The 12,144-nt window shown below is 42.5% G+C and overlaps 1 protein-coding gene across 6 annotated transcripts in view; it reads left to right on the top strand.

The window, feature by feature from the left end:
* The first annotated feature begins 340 nt into the window (after positions 1–340).
* Positions 341–12,144, top strand: part of PHACTR4 (phosphatase and actin regulator 4) — a 101,583-nt gene continuing 89,779 nt past the window's right edge. For 2 of the 6 annotated variants that reach the window (XM_047870055.1, XM_047870052.1), the window contains exon 1: positions 341–482. The gene's annotated coding sequence lies outside the window, so the exon portion shown is untranslated. Of the gene's footprint in view, positions 483–1,434; positions 1,599–12,144 lie in introns of those variants that run through there. The other 4 variants (XM_047870056.1, XM_047870053.1, XM_047870057.1 and 1 more) reach the window with 3 other exon arrangements.

Here is a 12,144-nt window from a genome sequence, read left to right as displayed (position 1 = left end):
CAGAAACTATATTTGAAATTTGACCAGATAGGGGCTGGACACGATTTTCTAAAACAGCACACGTACGTCAGCTCCTCCCTAGACACTGCCTGCAGCTGAACTTGTTTCTGTGCTCCTAAGTCCAAAGACCTTTGCCCGCGGGCACTAGTTAAGCAGTCCAAGTTTTCATACCAAGGTTGCCAGCAGCGGGTGGCGCATGCCCAGAGAGGCCGTGTGAGGCCTACAGACCCGGAGCATAAGGCGGAGACGTTCCCGCCATCTTGTCCAGCCCGCAAAGCAGCTGGCTCTGGCTGGAGACTACGAATCCCGTGAGCCTCCGCGGGGGCACTTCCTACCCCTCACTGTCCGGCCAGCCTCGGCTCCCCCCTCCCCGGGGCCGAAGGCTCTGGCTGCAGCCTGGCGGCGGGCGGGCCAGGTAGGATTTCCGGGGGAAGCTACTGTTGGAGGCTGAGGAGGCGGCGGCGGCCACCCGGGTGATTTCGGTGAGCAAGGGAAAGTGAGCGAGAAGTACACTGGGTCTGGTTGCGGGCGCCTCTTAGGCTCGCGCCGCGTTCTAAGCTCCGCAATGAGGTCGCGGTCTGGGCGGGGGTAACGGCCCGAACCGCGAACTTGTCGGTCCAGGGCAGGGCGGGGCGGGCTGGGCCGGGGCCACCGCCTCCTCCTCCGCCCTCCCACAACGGTCCCGCCGTGGTTTCTCCGCCTGCAGTGTGTTCCGCGAAGGCTGGCCCTCCCCTCCTCCCGCGACTTGGCGGGGCCCTTTTGTCTGGGCTGCCCCTTTGTGCCAGTGCATGGGGTCGCCTCCTCCGGGGAGCCCTCCGGGCCGGTCCTTGATGGGGGCCCGTCCCAGGGGATCCGGTTACGGTAACTGGATCAGGTCAAAGTCCATTTTAAAAACCCGTCATGGGTCGGACCTCTGCATCCCGGCTGGGCAGAGCGGAGGCTAGGAGCCAGGCAGTGGCAGACGGAGTTTCTGTTGAAAACCCTTGAGGTTATTGTCTAACTCTGAAATGTAGCCCCGCGCGGCTTTGGGACACGAATCTCCAGGCATTTTTCTCGGTAGGGGGATGGGCCTGCGGAAAAGAAGTGAGCCCCCTCCCCGGGATACTGGGAAGGGACCTAATTTGCTGCCGTGTCTGTATAGGTTGCAGTTGTGATCGGGGAACCAAAGAACCAGTGCGGTTGAGCAGAATGGTAGTTCACATACGTCTTGAATCTCGGAGAAGAGAAAGTGATTTATAGGGCAGCGAGCAGGCTTTTCATTCATTGCATGCAGAAAAAAGTTACTGGACTTCATCCAGGCGCCCAGTTCGTCTCCCTTCGGACCCGCGATCCTTTTATTTCTTCTGCTTGAAACAAAGTTGGAAGAAACGTCCATTAATAGAAGGATCTGCGTTATAGCGAAACCAGAAACCTAGTAGCTTCAAGAAAGCAACAAAGAGACTACTAGTTCACCAAGTAATAGAAATGAAGCCAGTTTGAGGGAGGATAGTAGTAGATCCTTACTGAAACCAGTGAATTGTGTGGATTTAATCAAATTTTGTTAGTGGTAATTTCATCCACGTTCCGTTGGAAGACTGCATTGCGAGATTCAGCATAAGGTAAAGCTTTATAAACGCCGCGGCAGTGGCTCCTATTGAAAAATGATTAGTATTTCAGGTCTCTGAAATGAGGATAACCAGGACCCTTTTTACATGAATCAGGGAATGATATTAAAGTTATATAGGTTAAATTCCCTCCCTAGTCAAGTATGCAAAATAAAGCCTATTGTACTTTATTATTTTGATCTCTCATAATGGAAGTGATTAACTCTGGGAATCCAGATTGTGTTAGTAATATTGTGCAGGGATCGAGGTCTTTAATGCAATTGTTCCCTTCAGGTTTTAATCCAGTCATGAGTAGGGATTGGTTGTTTTCCTGATTGTGTTTTGAAGAAGTGTCCATAGAATTGCTCTGGAAGTTTTAAAAATAATCCAAGGAACAGGGGCACCTGGGTGGATCATTCCCTTAAGTATCAGACTCTTGGTTTCAACTCAGGTCATGATCTCAGGGTTTGTGAATCTGAGCCCCATGTTGGGCTCTGTGCTGACAGTGTGGATGGAGTCTGCTTGGGATTTCTCTCTGTCTCTGCCCCTCCCCAGCTTGCTCGCTCGCTCTCTCAAAATAAACATTAAAAAAAAAAAAAGGAACATCAGTTACTAATGACTGGCTGTTATCTGTTCAAATATGACATTGCTATTAGTGTTATTTTTTGAAAACAGCTCATCATATATATTATGTAATTTCTTACTGCAGTTCTCTGAGGTGGTGGTTCTCATTTTATTGGTGATAAATGTTCAATTCACAGCCTCTAAAATGTTAAGTGACTTGCCTAAAGTCACACAGTTAACCTAGATAGGAAATAGTAAACCATACTTCAGTCCAGTGCTCTTTCCATTACTTCACACCTGTTGCAATTATTCATTATACCACCATGAACAGCTTATGATTTATTGACATTTGAATATTGGAGAAAAATAATGGAAATATATATATATTTTTTTAAAGATATTTTCTCCATGTCTTTAATTTTTTTTAATGTTTATTTATTTTTGAGACAGAGAGAGACAGAGCATGAATGGGGGAGGGGCAGAGAGAGAGGGAGACACAGAATCGGAAGCAGGCTCCAGGCTCTGAGCCATCAGCCCAGAGCCTGAGGCGGGGCTCGAACTCACGGATGGTGAGATCATGACCTGAGCTGAAGTCGGACGCTTAACCGACTGAGCCACCCAGGCGCCCCTATATATATATATTTTTTTTTTTGGAAATATTTTCTAAGCAGAGAAAAGTGACTTAAAATGAACTGGAGTTTTTATTTTTCTATTTAAAGAATTAAAAAAAAATTTTTTAACGTTTATTCATTTTTGAGAGACAGAACAAGTAGGGGAGGGGCAGAGAGGGAGACACAGAATCCGAAGCAGACTCCAGGTTCTGAGCTGTCAGCACAGAGCCCAATGTGGGGCTCGAACCCGTGAACCGTGAGGTCATGACCTGAGCCGAAGTCGGACGCTCAACTGACTGAGCCACCCAGGCGCCCCGGAACTGGAACTGGAGTTTTTAGAACATCAAATGATGTCATACTAAGCCATAAATCATTCTGAACGTTGGTCCCATCACCTTGTTTGGTGGTACGTTGTGATTGCCTTGTGCTTAGGCCCAGTGGAGGTGGAAGAGTGGTGAGTTACTGGGCTGTGGTTTTGTCTAATCATTACTAGCAAGTTTTGATTAATCTTTCCTTAAAGGTTTTTAAAGAAATATGTTGGAGAACATCTATACAGCACTTTTGGCTGCTGGAAATAACATTGAAGAAAGAACTGAACTTCAGATTCTTTTCTAGCCAAAGTCAAGACTCAAGAAAATGCTTTCTTTGGTGTTTGCTTTTGGTAAAAACTTTTAATTAGTTTCAAACCTGCAGTTAAATCTTGGCTTTATGTCAGTGCATGCCATGAATGTGACATCAGAAATAGAAACTTACTTCACCTCCTTTACTTAAATTCTTCTTAGGTAAAATGCATTAACATGCCAATGGAATTGAGTCAATACAATTGGTCTAGCCTTTCTAACTAGTAGAAGCCTGTTTTAAATCTCTTTTATTATGCCATCATAATGAGAAGGAACTTTTTTCCTTGTGTGTTTTGCTGTTGGTCTACTTTATTTCCAGATCATTTCATTCATTCATCTAGTCAACATACACTTATTGGAGGCCTGTTGTGTTCTAGACACTGGATCAGATTCCTAGAAACCCAGGAATCAGGTCCTGAGGACAAAGCAGTGAAAACCAAGTCTTTTTTCTTTTTGGGGCTTATACACTGATTAGAGGTAGAGTAGTTGGACAAGTCAGACAGCAAGTACTAAATAAAATCCTCTCTCATTAATGTGCAACCTTGAGCAGTAACGTCTTTGAAGGTTAGTTGTCTCATCTTCAACATGGAGATAATCATTCCTGCTCCATCTACCTTGTGGAATTATTTCCAGAAGTCAGAGGGTATTTGGTTGCATTATACCCTTTAGAAAAGGAAAAGGAGCATTGGAAGAAGGTTGTTTATAAAGAAAGAGACAAAGAGAATGGATGGATTCTCTGGTCTAAGACAGTCCGATGTCTCATTGTAAAAAACGTTCTGTGACTGTTAGTCACGTCTTCATGTAGCTCTCATCAAATAAGACTTTTTTTCTTTAGTTTATTATTTATTTAGAGAGAAAAATCGGGGGAGGGGCAGACAGAGAGAGAGAATCCTGAGTAAGCTACAGGCTCTGTGCTGAGCCACACGAGGGGCTTGATCTCAAGATAGTTAGATCATGACCTGAGTCCAATCCAACACAACCCACTGAGCCACCCCTACACCCCTCCTATAAGACCTTTGTATTCTGTATTGTCACAGTTAACTGTCTTAACGGCAAGGACTATGTATGTCCTAGTCTATTTCCTTACTGCTTAGCACATAGCTCCAAATATTTCTTTGGAATTTTATAAATATTTGTTGAATGAGTGAATTAATAACAAAAGTGGGCAGGGGCAGTCGTGGAGAATACAAGAACAAAAATGCAACGCCAAGTATGTTTCTTTTATTCAGATTTTTATTTTGCTCATTGCATGCTAGGATCTGGGTTATGTTCTGGAGATAGATGTAAAGGTATTGAGCCTCTTCCTTGAAAAGCTTGCAACATTGCAACACCTAATTGTGGTGTTGAGTACTAAGTTCGGGAGAGCTGTGTACAACCTAGGAAAGGGACTGAATGATTCTGTTTTGTAAACTGTGAAGGAAGACATTACAGAGGAAGTGATTTTGGAGCTTGTTCTTGAGGGATGAATAAGAATTCACCCAGTAGACCCATTACTATTAAGGTTATTCAGCTTGATTCCCCCAACCACTACCACCCCTAATCAGCCAGAGGAAGCAGTTTGGACATAGGAATGGAGGTGAAAAAGTATAAGGTGTGTGTCTGGAAAAGAGTGAGTACTCTGGTATAGCCAAGAGGGTTTTACAGTTGGGATTTTTTTTTCTTTAATTTTTTTTTTTATTGTTTATTTTTGAGAGAGAGAGAGAGAGAGAGAGCGCGCGCGTGCAAGGGGGGAGGGGCAAAGAGAGATGGAGACAGAATCTGAAGCAGGCTCCAGGCTCTGAGCTGTCAGCACAGAGATTGATATGGGGCTCAAACCCACGAACTGTGAGATCATGACCTGAGCCGAGGACAGACGCCTAACCAACTGAGCCACCCTGGAGCCCTGGGTTTTGCCATTGGTTTTTATGTTTTGGTTCAGATGCCCCCTCTAGGAAATTTGATAAGAACAATGGTTTGTCACCCCAGACAATTGCACATAAGCAAATGTATATAGTTTTAGAAGGTTGTGGAATACTTAGTGGGGTGGGGGTGGGGTCTCTGGACATCTGGGGTTGAGCAATTGAAGAGTATAGTGACTGGTGAAAGGAAAGGTTGATGGCCAAGTGCTGAGAAGGGTTCAAAACTTTTCACCAAAGAGTTTAGGCTTTATGATTAGGGAATTTTTAAACCATCAAAGGCTTTAAAAAGTTTTTTTTTTAATGTTCTATTTTATTATTTTTGAGACAGAGAGACAGAACATGCATGAATGGGTGAGGGTCAGAAAGAGAGGGAAACACAGAATCCAAAACAGGCTCCAGGCTCTGAGCTGTCAGCACAGAGCCCAACGTGGTGCTCCAACTCACGGAGTGTGAGAACATGACCTGAGCCAAAGTCAGACGCTCAACCGACTGAGCCACCCAGGCGCCCCAACCATCAAAGGTTTTTAAAGCAGGTAGTTGACATAATCTGATCTGTTTTTGAAAGGTAATTGCTTGCTGTCTTTGGGTAGGTTAAAGGGTTTAGGAGAGATAGAGTAAAAGCTAAGAAGAGTTGGATTTCAGGGCCTTTTTTGTTTGATTTGATTTTAAAAGATGGAAGAGATTTGAAATATTTTGAGGTAAAGGAGAAGGAGCCAGCAGAGTGGCAGTTACTGAAGATCTGCACAAGAGAAAAGGGAGATGATAAAGGAGCCCTGGAGAGGTGAGCCTTGAAAGGGAAACACGAAAAAAGGATGGAGGAAGATGTATTTGGAAGTGATGGAGATGGGAATTGAAATTGGAGTAGGTACCAGCCACGTAGGTACTTTCAAATGTGTTATTTAATTTTACAAAATTCTGTAGAGTGAGTGAGCATTCTCATTTGACAGTTGAAGAAATTATGGCTCAGCGAGATTAACTTCATTTCCCAAAGGCACCATATAAGTAACGGAAGAAGCCTGGGGTCCAGATATATTTTGACTGCAAAGCTTGGGATCATAATTTCTGCCTTATAAGGTTGGTTAATGTCTAATGTGACCTCTTTTTTGTCTCCCTTTCCAATGGAATGGGTTAAATTATCTGCAGAACAATAAAAGGCTAGAGTGGGCTAGATGACTTCAGAAAGTGTTAAAAGTTTTGCAATGGCAGTTGTGGAAAAGGCAAGGGGGCCAACCAAAGATGAGCAAAAGGGCTATTGAACAGTAATTAGGACCTAGCTGGAGGTCAGACACGAAATTTCTGCTAGTCCACATGTTCTGTCTCCTACATTCTCAGTAAAGCAGCATCTCTTGAATATTGTTGATGTCGGCCTTTGAAAAAAACACACTATATTGTAATAGAAGGCTTTGGTGCCACCATCTCTGAGCAGATCACAAGCCTTGTGCCACAGTTTTCTCATCTCTTGAAGAGTGGATTAGTTGGTCTCTTAAATTCTATGGTTTTTATGACTTACAACCAAAAACATTCCAGGGAATTTTAGGAGAGGAAGTGTGTTTAGTATGTGTTTGATTTTTAGGGAAGAGGTGGTTGAAACCATACATCTTTCAGATTCAAGCTTAGTTTTCCGTTTAACTTCTCTATTACGTTGAAAGCACCAGGTGTTGGTTTTGACAATCTGAAAGTTCTGACCTATTTACTCAATATAATGCAGTTCCTACCTTTGGAGTCTGAAGACCTGGTTCTAGTTCCAGCTATATCACGTTGTAGCTGTGAATATCCAAGTCAGCTAACCTTAAACTTTAGTTTCTTCGTCTATAAGATAGGGATAACCATTTCTTCATGGGGTTTTAGATGAGATAAGATTTGTGTCAGGTCTTTATAGATTGTATAGTGTTTAATAAATATGAAAAAAGATACTATTTCTGGCAAAGGAGAAAGGTAGTACTGGGATGCCTGGGTGGCTCAGTCGGTTGGGCGACCGGCTCAGTGGGTTGGGCGACCGACTTCACTCAGGTCATGATCTCACAGATAGTGAGTTCGAGCCCCGTGTCGGGCTCTGTGCTGACAGCTCAGAGCCTAGAGGCTGCTTCAGATTCTGAGTCTCCCTCTCTCTCTGTCCCTCTCCGGCTCACATTCTGTCTCCTTCAAAAATAAATAAACATTAAAAAAAAATTTTTTTTTTAAAAAGGTAGTACTGTGATCAGTGCGGTAGGAGAGAGGAAGCACTGGTTTCAAGTGCCTCCTTCTGTTCAGGTGTCCTGAGTGGCAAGGGAAGTCTGTCAGGATGTGAGCTGTCAGTGTATTGATTTAGAAGTTGATTTGTGGTATATGATGTTGCTGGGTGTTTCTGTCAGGTATACATTTCAAATCAAATCTAATCTTGAATCAAATCTGACAAAAAAACTCCATTGTTAAAATTCTCTACATTTATTCTTTCAAATGTGAGCTTGTTAGGCACATTTCCAGGAGTATTTTTTAAATATATATATTTTTTAATGTTTATTTTTGAGAGAGAGAGAGAGTGCGCATGCATGCAAGAGTGTACTAAAGCAGGGGGAAGTGCAGAGGGAGAGAGAGACAGACTCCTCCTAAGCAGGCTCCAGGCTCCACACTGTGAGTGCAGAGCCTGATGTGGGGCTCGAACTCATGAACCATGAGATCATTATCTGAGCCCAAGTTGGGCGCTTAACAGCTGAGCCACTCAGGTGCCCCTCCAAGATTATTTTTTAGATAGATTTTGACTATTTTATTTAAGACTAGATAACAATCTTATGATTGTCTGACAACTTAAATGCATCGCTTGGTTTGTTTCCTCTCTGGGGCTGATTTTGTTGGAACTCTACATTTTAATCTCTTACAGAGAACTCCCCTTTCCCCACCTTTACCCTGCACATGCCATCTAAGTTTTTACCAGCGTACTTAATTCTCTCTACCCAGCTGCTTACTCTTTCCTTTGCATTTTGATAGGAAATACAGTGTCAAAAATTGGTGTTGAAGATTAATGATTCCTCCTTAACTTGAGTGATCCCAGAGCACTTTGACCATATCTCTGCAGGGCACTTTTCTCTATTTAGTTTACCTCTTTATTCTCCCCTACTAAACAGTTACTACTGTTCATGGAAATAAACGGAATTAAAGAATCGTATGTTGTGGGTTTCAACTTGTTTAACTATTACATAGGTATTGCATGTGTAACTTTTTTCTTTAAAATGAAATCACTAAAATAATATTGCTAAAATAAAATAAAATTACTAAATGAACATTTATATAGTTCACCACCCAGTGAACCACCTAGGCACATCTTTATCCATTCATCAGTTGATGGGCATTTGGGCTCTTTCCATAATATGGCTATTGTTGATAGCGCTGCTGTAAACATTGGGGCGCATGTGCCCCTTTGAATCAGCGTTTTTGTAGCCTTTGGGTAAATACCGAGAAGTGCAATTGCTAGGTCGGAGGGTAGTTCTATTTTATTTTTAAGTAATCTCTACACCCAGTGTGGGGTACTGACTCAAAACCCCGAGATCAAGAGTCGCATGTTCTCCTGACTGAGCCAGCCTGGTGCCCCAGAAAAATCAATTTTGATGTGTGGGATAAAGATGTTATTCCAAGTTAATTTTTTTCACAGTTAACTATTATTCCTGGTAGCATTTGTTTTGTGACGACATTTGGAGTTTCGGAAGACACTAAAAGTGTTCTTTTTTTCTTCTTTTTTTTTTTTTTTTTAATGTTTATTTATTCTGAGAGAGAGAGAGTGCAAGGGAGAGGGGCAGAGAGAGAGAGAGAATTCCAGGCAGCTCAGTGTGGAGGCTGACGTGGGGCTGGCTTTCAGGACTGTGAGATCATGACCTGAGTGGAAATCAAGAGTCTGATCCTTGGGGCGCCTGGGTGGCGCAGTCGGTTAAGCGTCCGACTTCAGCCAGGTCACGATCTCGCGGTCCGTGAGTTCGAGCCCCGCGTCGGGCTCTGGGCTGACGGCTCAGAGCCTGGAGCCTGTTTCCGATTCTGTGTCTCCCTCTCTCTCTGCCCCTCCCCCGTTCATGCTCTGTCTCTCTCTGTCCCAAAAATAAAATAAAACGTTGAAAAAAAAAATTAAAAAAAAAAAAAAAAGAGTCTGATCCTTAAGCGACTGAGCCACCCAGGCGTCCCTCAAAGTGTTATTAATCTTCAGCTAGTAATGTCCACCTAGGTCATTAGAAATTTAAAATCTTTATTCCGGAGTGGCAGAATCAATCAGTAGAGCATATGACACTTGACCTTGGGGTTGTGACTTTAAGCCTCACATTGAGTGTAGAGATTACTTAAAAATAAAATCTTAAGGGGAAAAAAAGTGGAGCCCTGAAACGTTTCCCCCTCCCCCTCCAGTGAGTGACGAGTAGAAAGAGGGAGAATTTCTAAGGGAGACATAGCTCTTCTTCCCTTCTCTCATGGACAAATCCCTTTTATGTATGTTTTAAATGTTTATTTATTTATTTTAGAGAGAGGGGGAGAGAGAGAGAGAGAGAGAGAGAGAGGAAAATAATCTAGGGCAGGCCCTGGCCGACAGCAGAGTGCCTCAACAGAGAGCCCCCCATGCAGCCTGAACCCGCGAACCAGAACAGAAGATAAAACCTGAGCTGAAGTCAGCAACTTCACCAACTGAGCCACCAAGGTCCCCAATGGATAAATCCCTTTTTTAAATGCTGTCCTTCAAGGCACCTGGGTGGCTCAGTTGGTGAAGTGTCTGATTTCAGCAAGGTCATGATCTTTCGGTTTGTGAGTTTGTGAGTTTGAGCCTGGGCTCTGTGCTGGCAGCTCGGAGCCTGGACCCTGCTTTGGATTCTGTGCCTCCCTCTCTCCCTGCCCCTCCCCCGGTCACGCTCTGTCTGACGGTCTCTCTCTCTCAAAAATAAATCAACATTAAAAAAATAATAAAAATGCTGCCAGTCAATACCAAAGAATATAGAACCAAGTCACTGGGCGTGAAGAGTATTTTCCATTTTCTTTTACTTGCACACACCCTACTACTTTGCCTCCCGTCCCTTCCTCTAAATTTAAATTTGAGGGAGAGCATGAAGATTCAGAATATGGGTGTGTCTCTGCTTTATGTATTAAAAGATGACACAATGCCTCTTGCCTGTTGGTGATACCAGTGAGACTGGGCATTTTTCTAATAGTCTTTTGCATACTCTAATGCTTACATAAAATTAGGTAAGAGATAAGTGGCTTCTGGAACAGCATCTTTATGTAATTGGGAGAGGGGCTTCACCCTTGCACTAAAGCCACGGGCCAGTAAGAGCCATTCTGTTAAATGAATGTGTCTTTGCGGTCTGTGGCATGAGATAAGTCTGCAACTGGAGTAATCATTGCACACTTTGTGTTTTTAATTGTGGTAAAATCACCATTTTAACCTTTTTAAGTGTTCAACTCAGTGGCGTTAAGAACATTCACCACACGGTGCAGCCATCACTGCTAGCCGTTTCTAAAACTTTCCATCATCCCAAACCGAAACTCTACCCAATAAATAATAACTCCCATTGCCTCTCCTCTCAGCCCCTGGTAACCTCAATCCTATTTTGTGTCTGTATTAATTTGCCTATTTTAGATGTCTCATGTAAGTGGAATCATTTAATATTTGTCTTTTTTGTGTCTGACTTCTTTGTATTTTTAAAACTATCTCCTCTTTGTGCTTACAGAAAGAAGAAAATATTTTGTAGCAATGAGAAGCCCTCCTGTAACCTCCTAACTCTCTGGAGGAAAGACATCATTCGGATGAAGTAGAAAAGCAAGCATTTAACTATTTTTAGGGCATTCTTGTTAAGGAATTAAAAATAAAGGTTTAGGGGATTTGGTAAATAAAATATTTTGGTACGTGCTAGTGAGTTTGTAGGGCAGAAAAGCAAGGAAGATATTAAAGAACAGTTGTTGAGCAACTTCTTCCTTTTAACTACAAGAGATTTAAAAGGGTTAGCCTCCTAAACATCAATTAGGCCATATTAAATTCCTCCCATCCAAGTACTAATCAGGCAAGACCTTGTTTAGCTTCGAGATCAGGGTGGTATGGCTGTACACAGCCATATTAAATTCCTGTAAATAATGAGCCCAAATATTATTTCATGAGGAGATATTTATACTTGGTATCACTATGATCCAGACGTACTGAAACTGTTTTAAGTCCATTTAAGTCTTTCTGCAGATAAGTTTTACTAGATTTCTAACACCATACAGATATATGTAACCAAACTTCATCAATTAAAAAGAAACTTTGGGGTGCCTGGGTGGCGCAGTCGGTTGAGCATCCGACTCTTGATTTCAGCTCAGGTCATGATCTCATGGTTCATGAGACCCAGCCCCATATCAGGCTCTGCACTGACAGTGTGGAGCCTTCTTGGGATTCTCTGTCTCCCTCTCTCTTTGTCCTTACCCTGCTTGCTCTCTCCCTCAAAATAAATAGATAAACTTAAAAAAAAAAATTTTTTTTTTAAGAAACTTTAATTGTCTGAAGTTTGAATTTAGTCCCATTTATTTCAGAAGTAATAATATGATTAATTATGCATATCTTAAAAGTAAGATCACCCTTGCTGAGATCTGTATTTTTCCTGAAAACAGTGTCATTTGTCATAATTCCCTAATGATATTTCCTGAGAGTACTTTTGATTATCAGTGAACCACACCTCTATTTTAAAGAGCTGATTCATGCCTCTTAGTGGTAACAGAAAAGACCGTGTTTAATTAGGAGGAGGAGGTTAGTTTTTCTTGAAGCTGGGGTGTGTGTGGGGGGGGGTTAGTCCCATTTTTAAGTCTTTACTCTTAATATGTTAGATGTTGGTTATTTGTACTTAAAAATAACCTTTTCCTAAGTGTAACTTTTTTTTTAAATTTTTAAATGTTT

The sequence above is a fragment of the Prionailurus viverrinus genome, chromosome C1, assembly GCF_022837055.1.
Source record: "Prionailurus viverrinus isolate Anna chromosome C1, UM_Priviv_1.0, whole genome shotgun sequence".
In the NCBI taxonomy this organism is placed as follows: Eukaryota; Metazoa; Chordata; class Mammalia; order Carnivora; family Felidae; genus Prionailurus; species Prionailurus viverrinus.
This window is presented reverse-complemented; position numbering and strand designations above follow the sequence as displayed.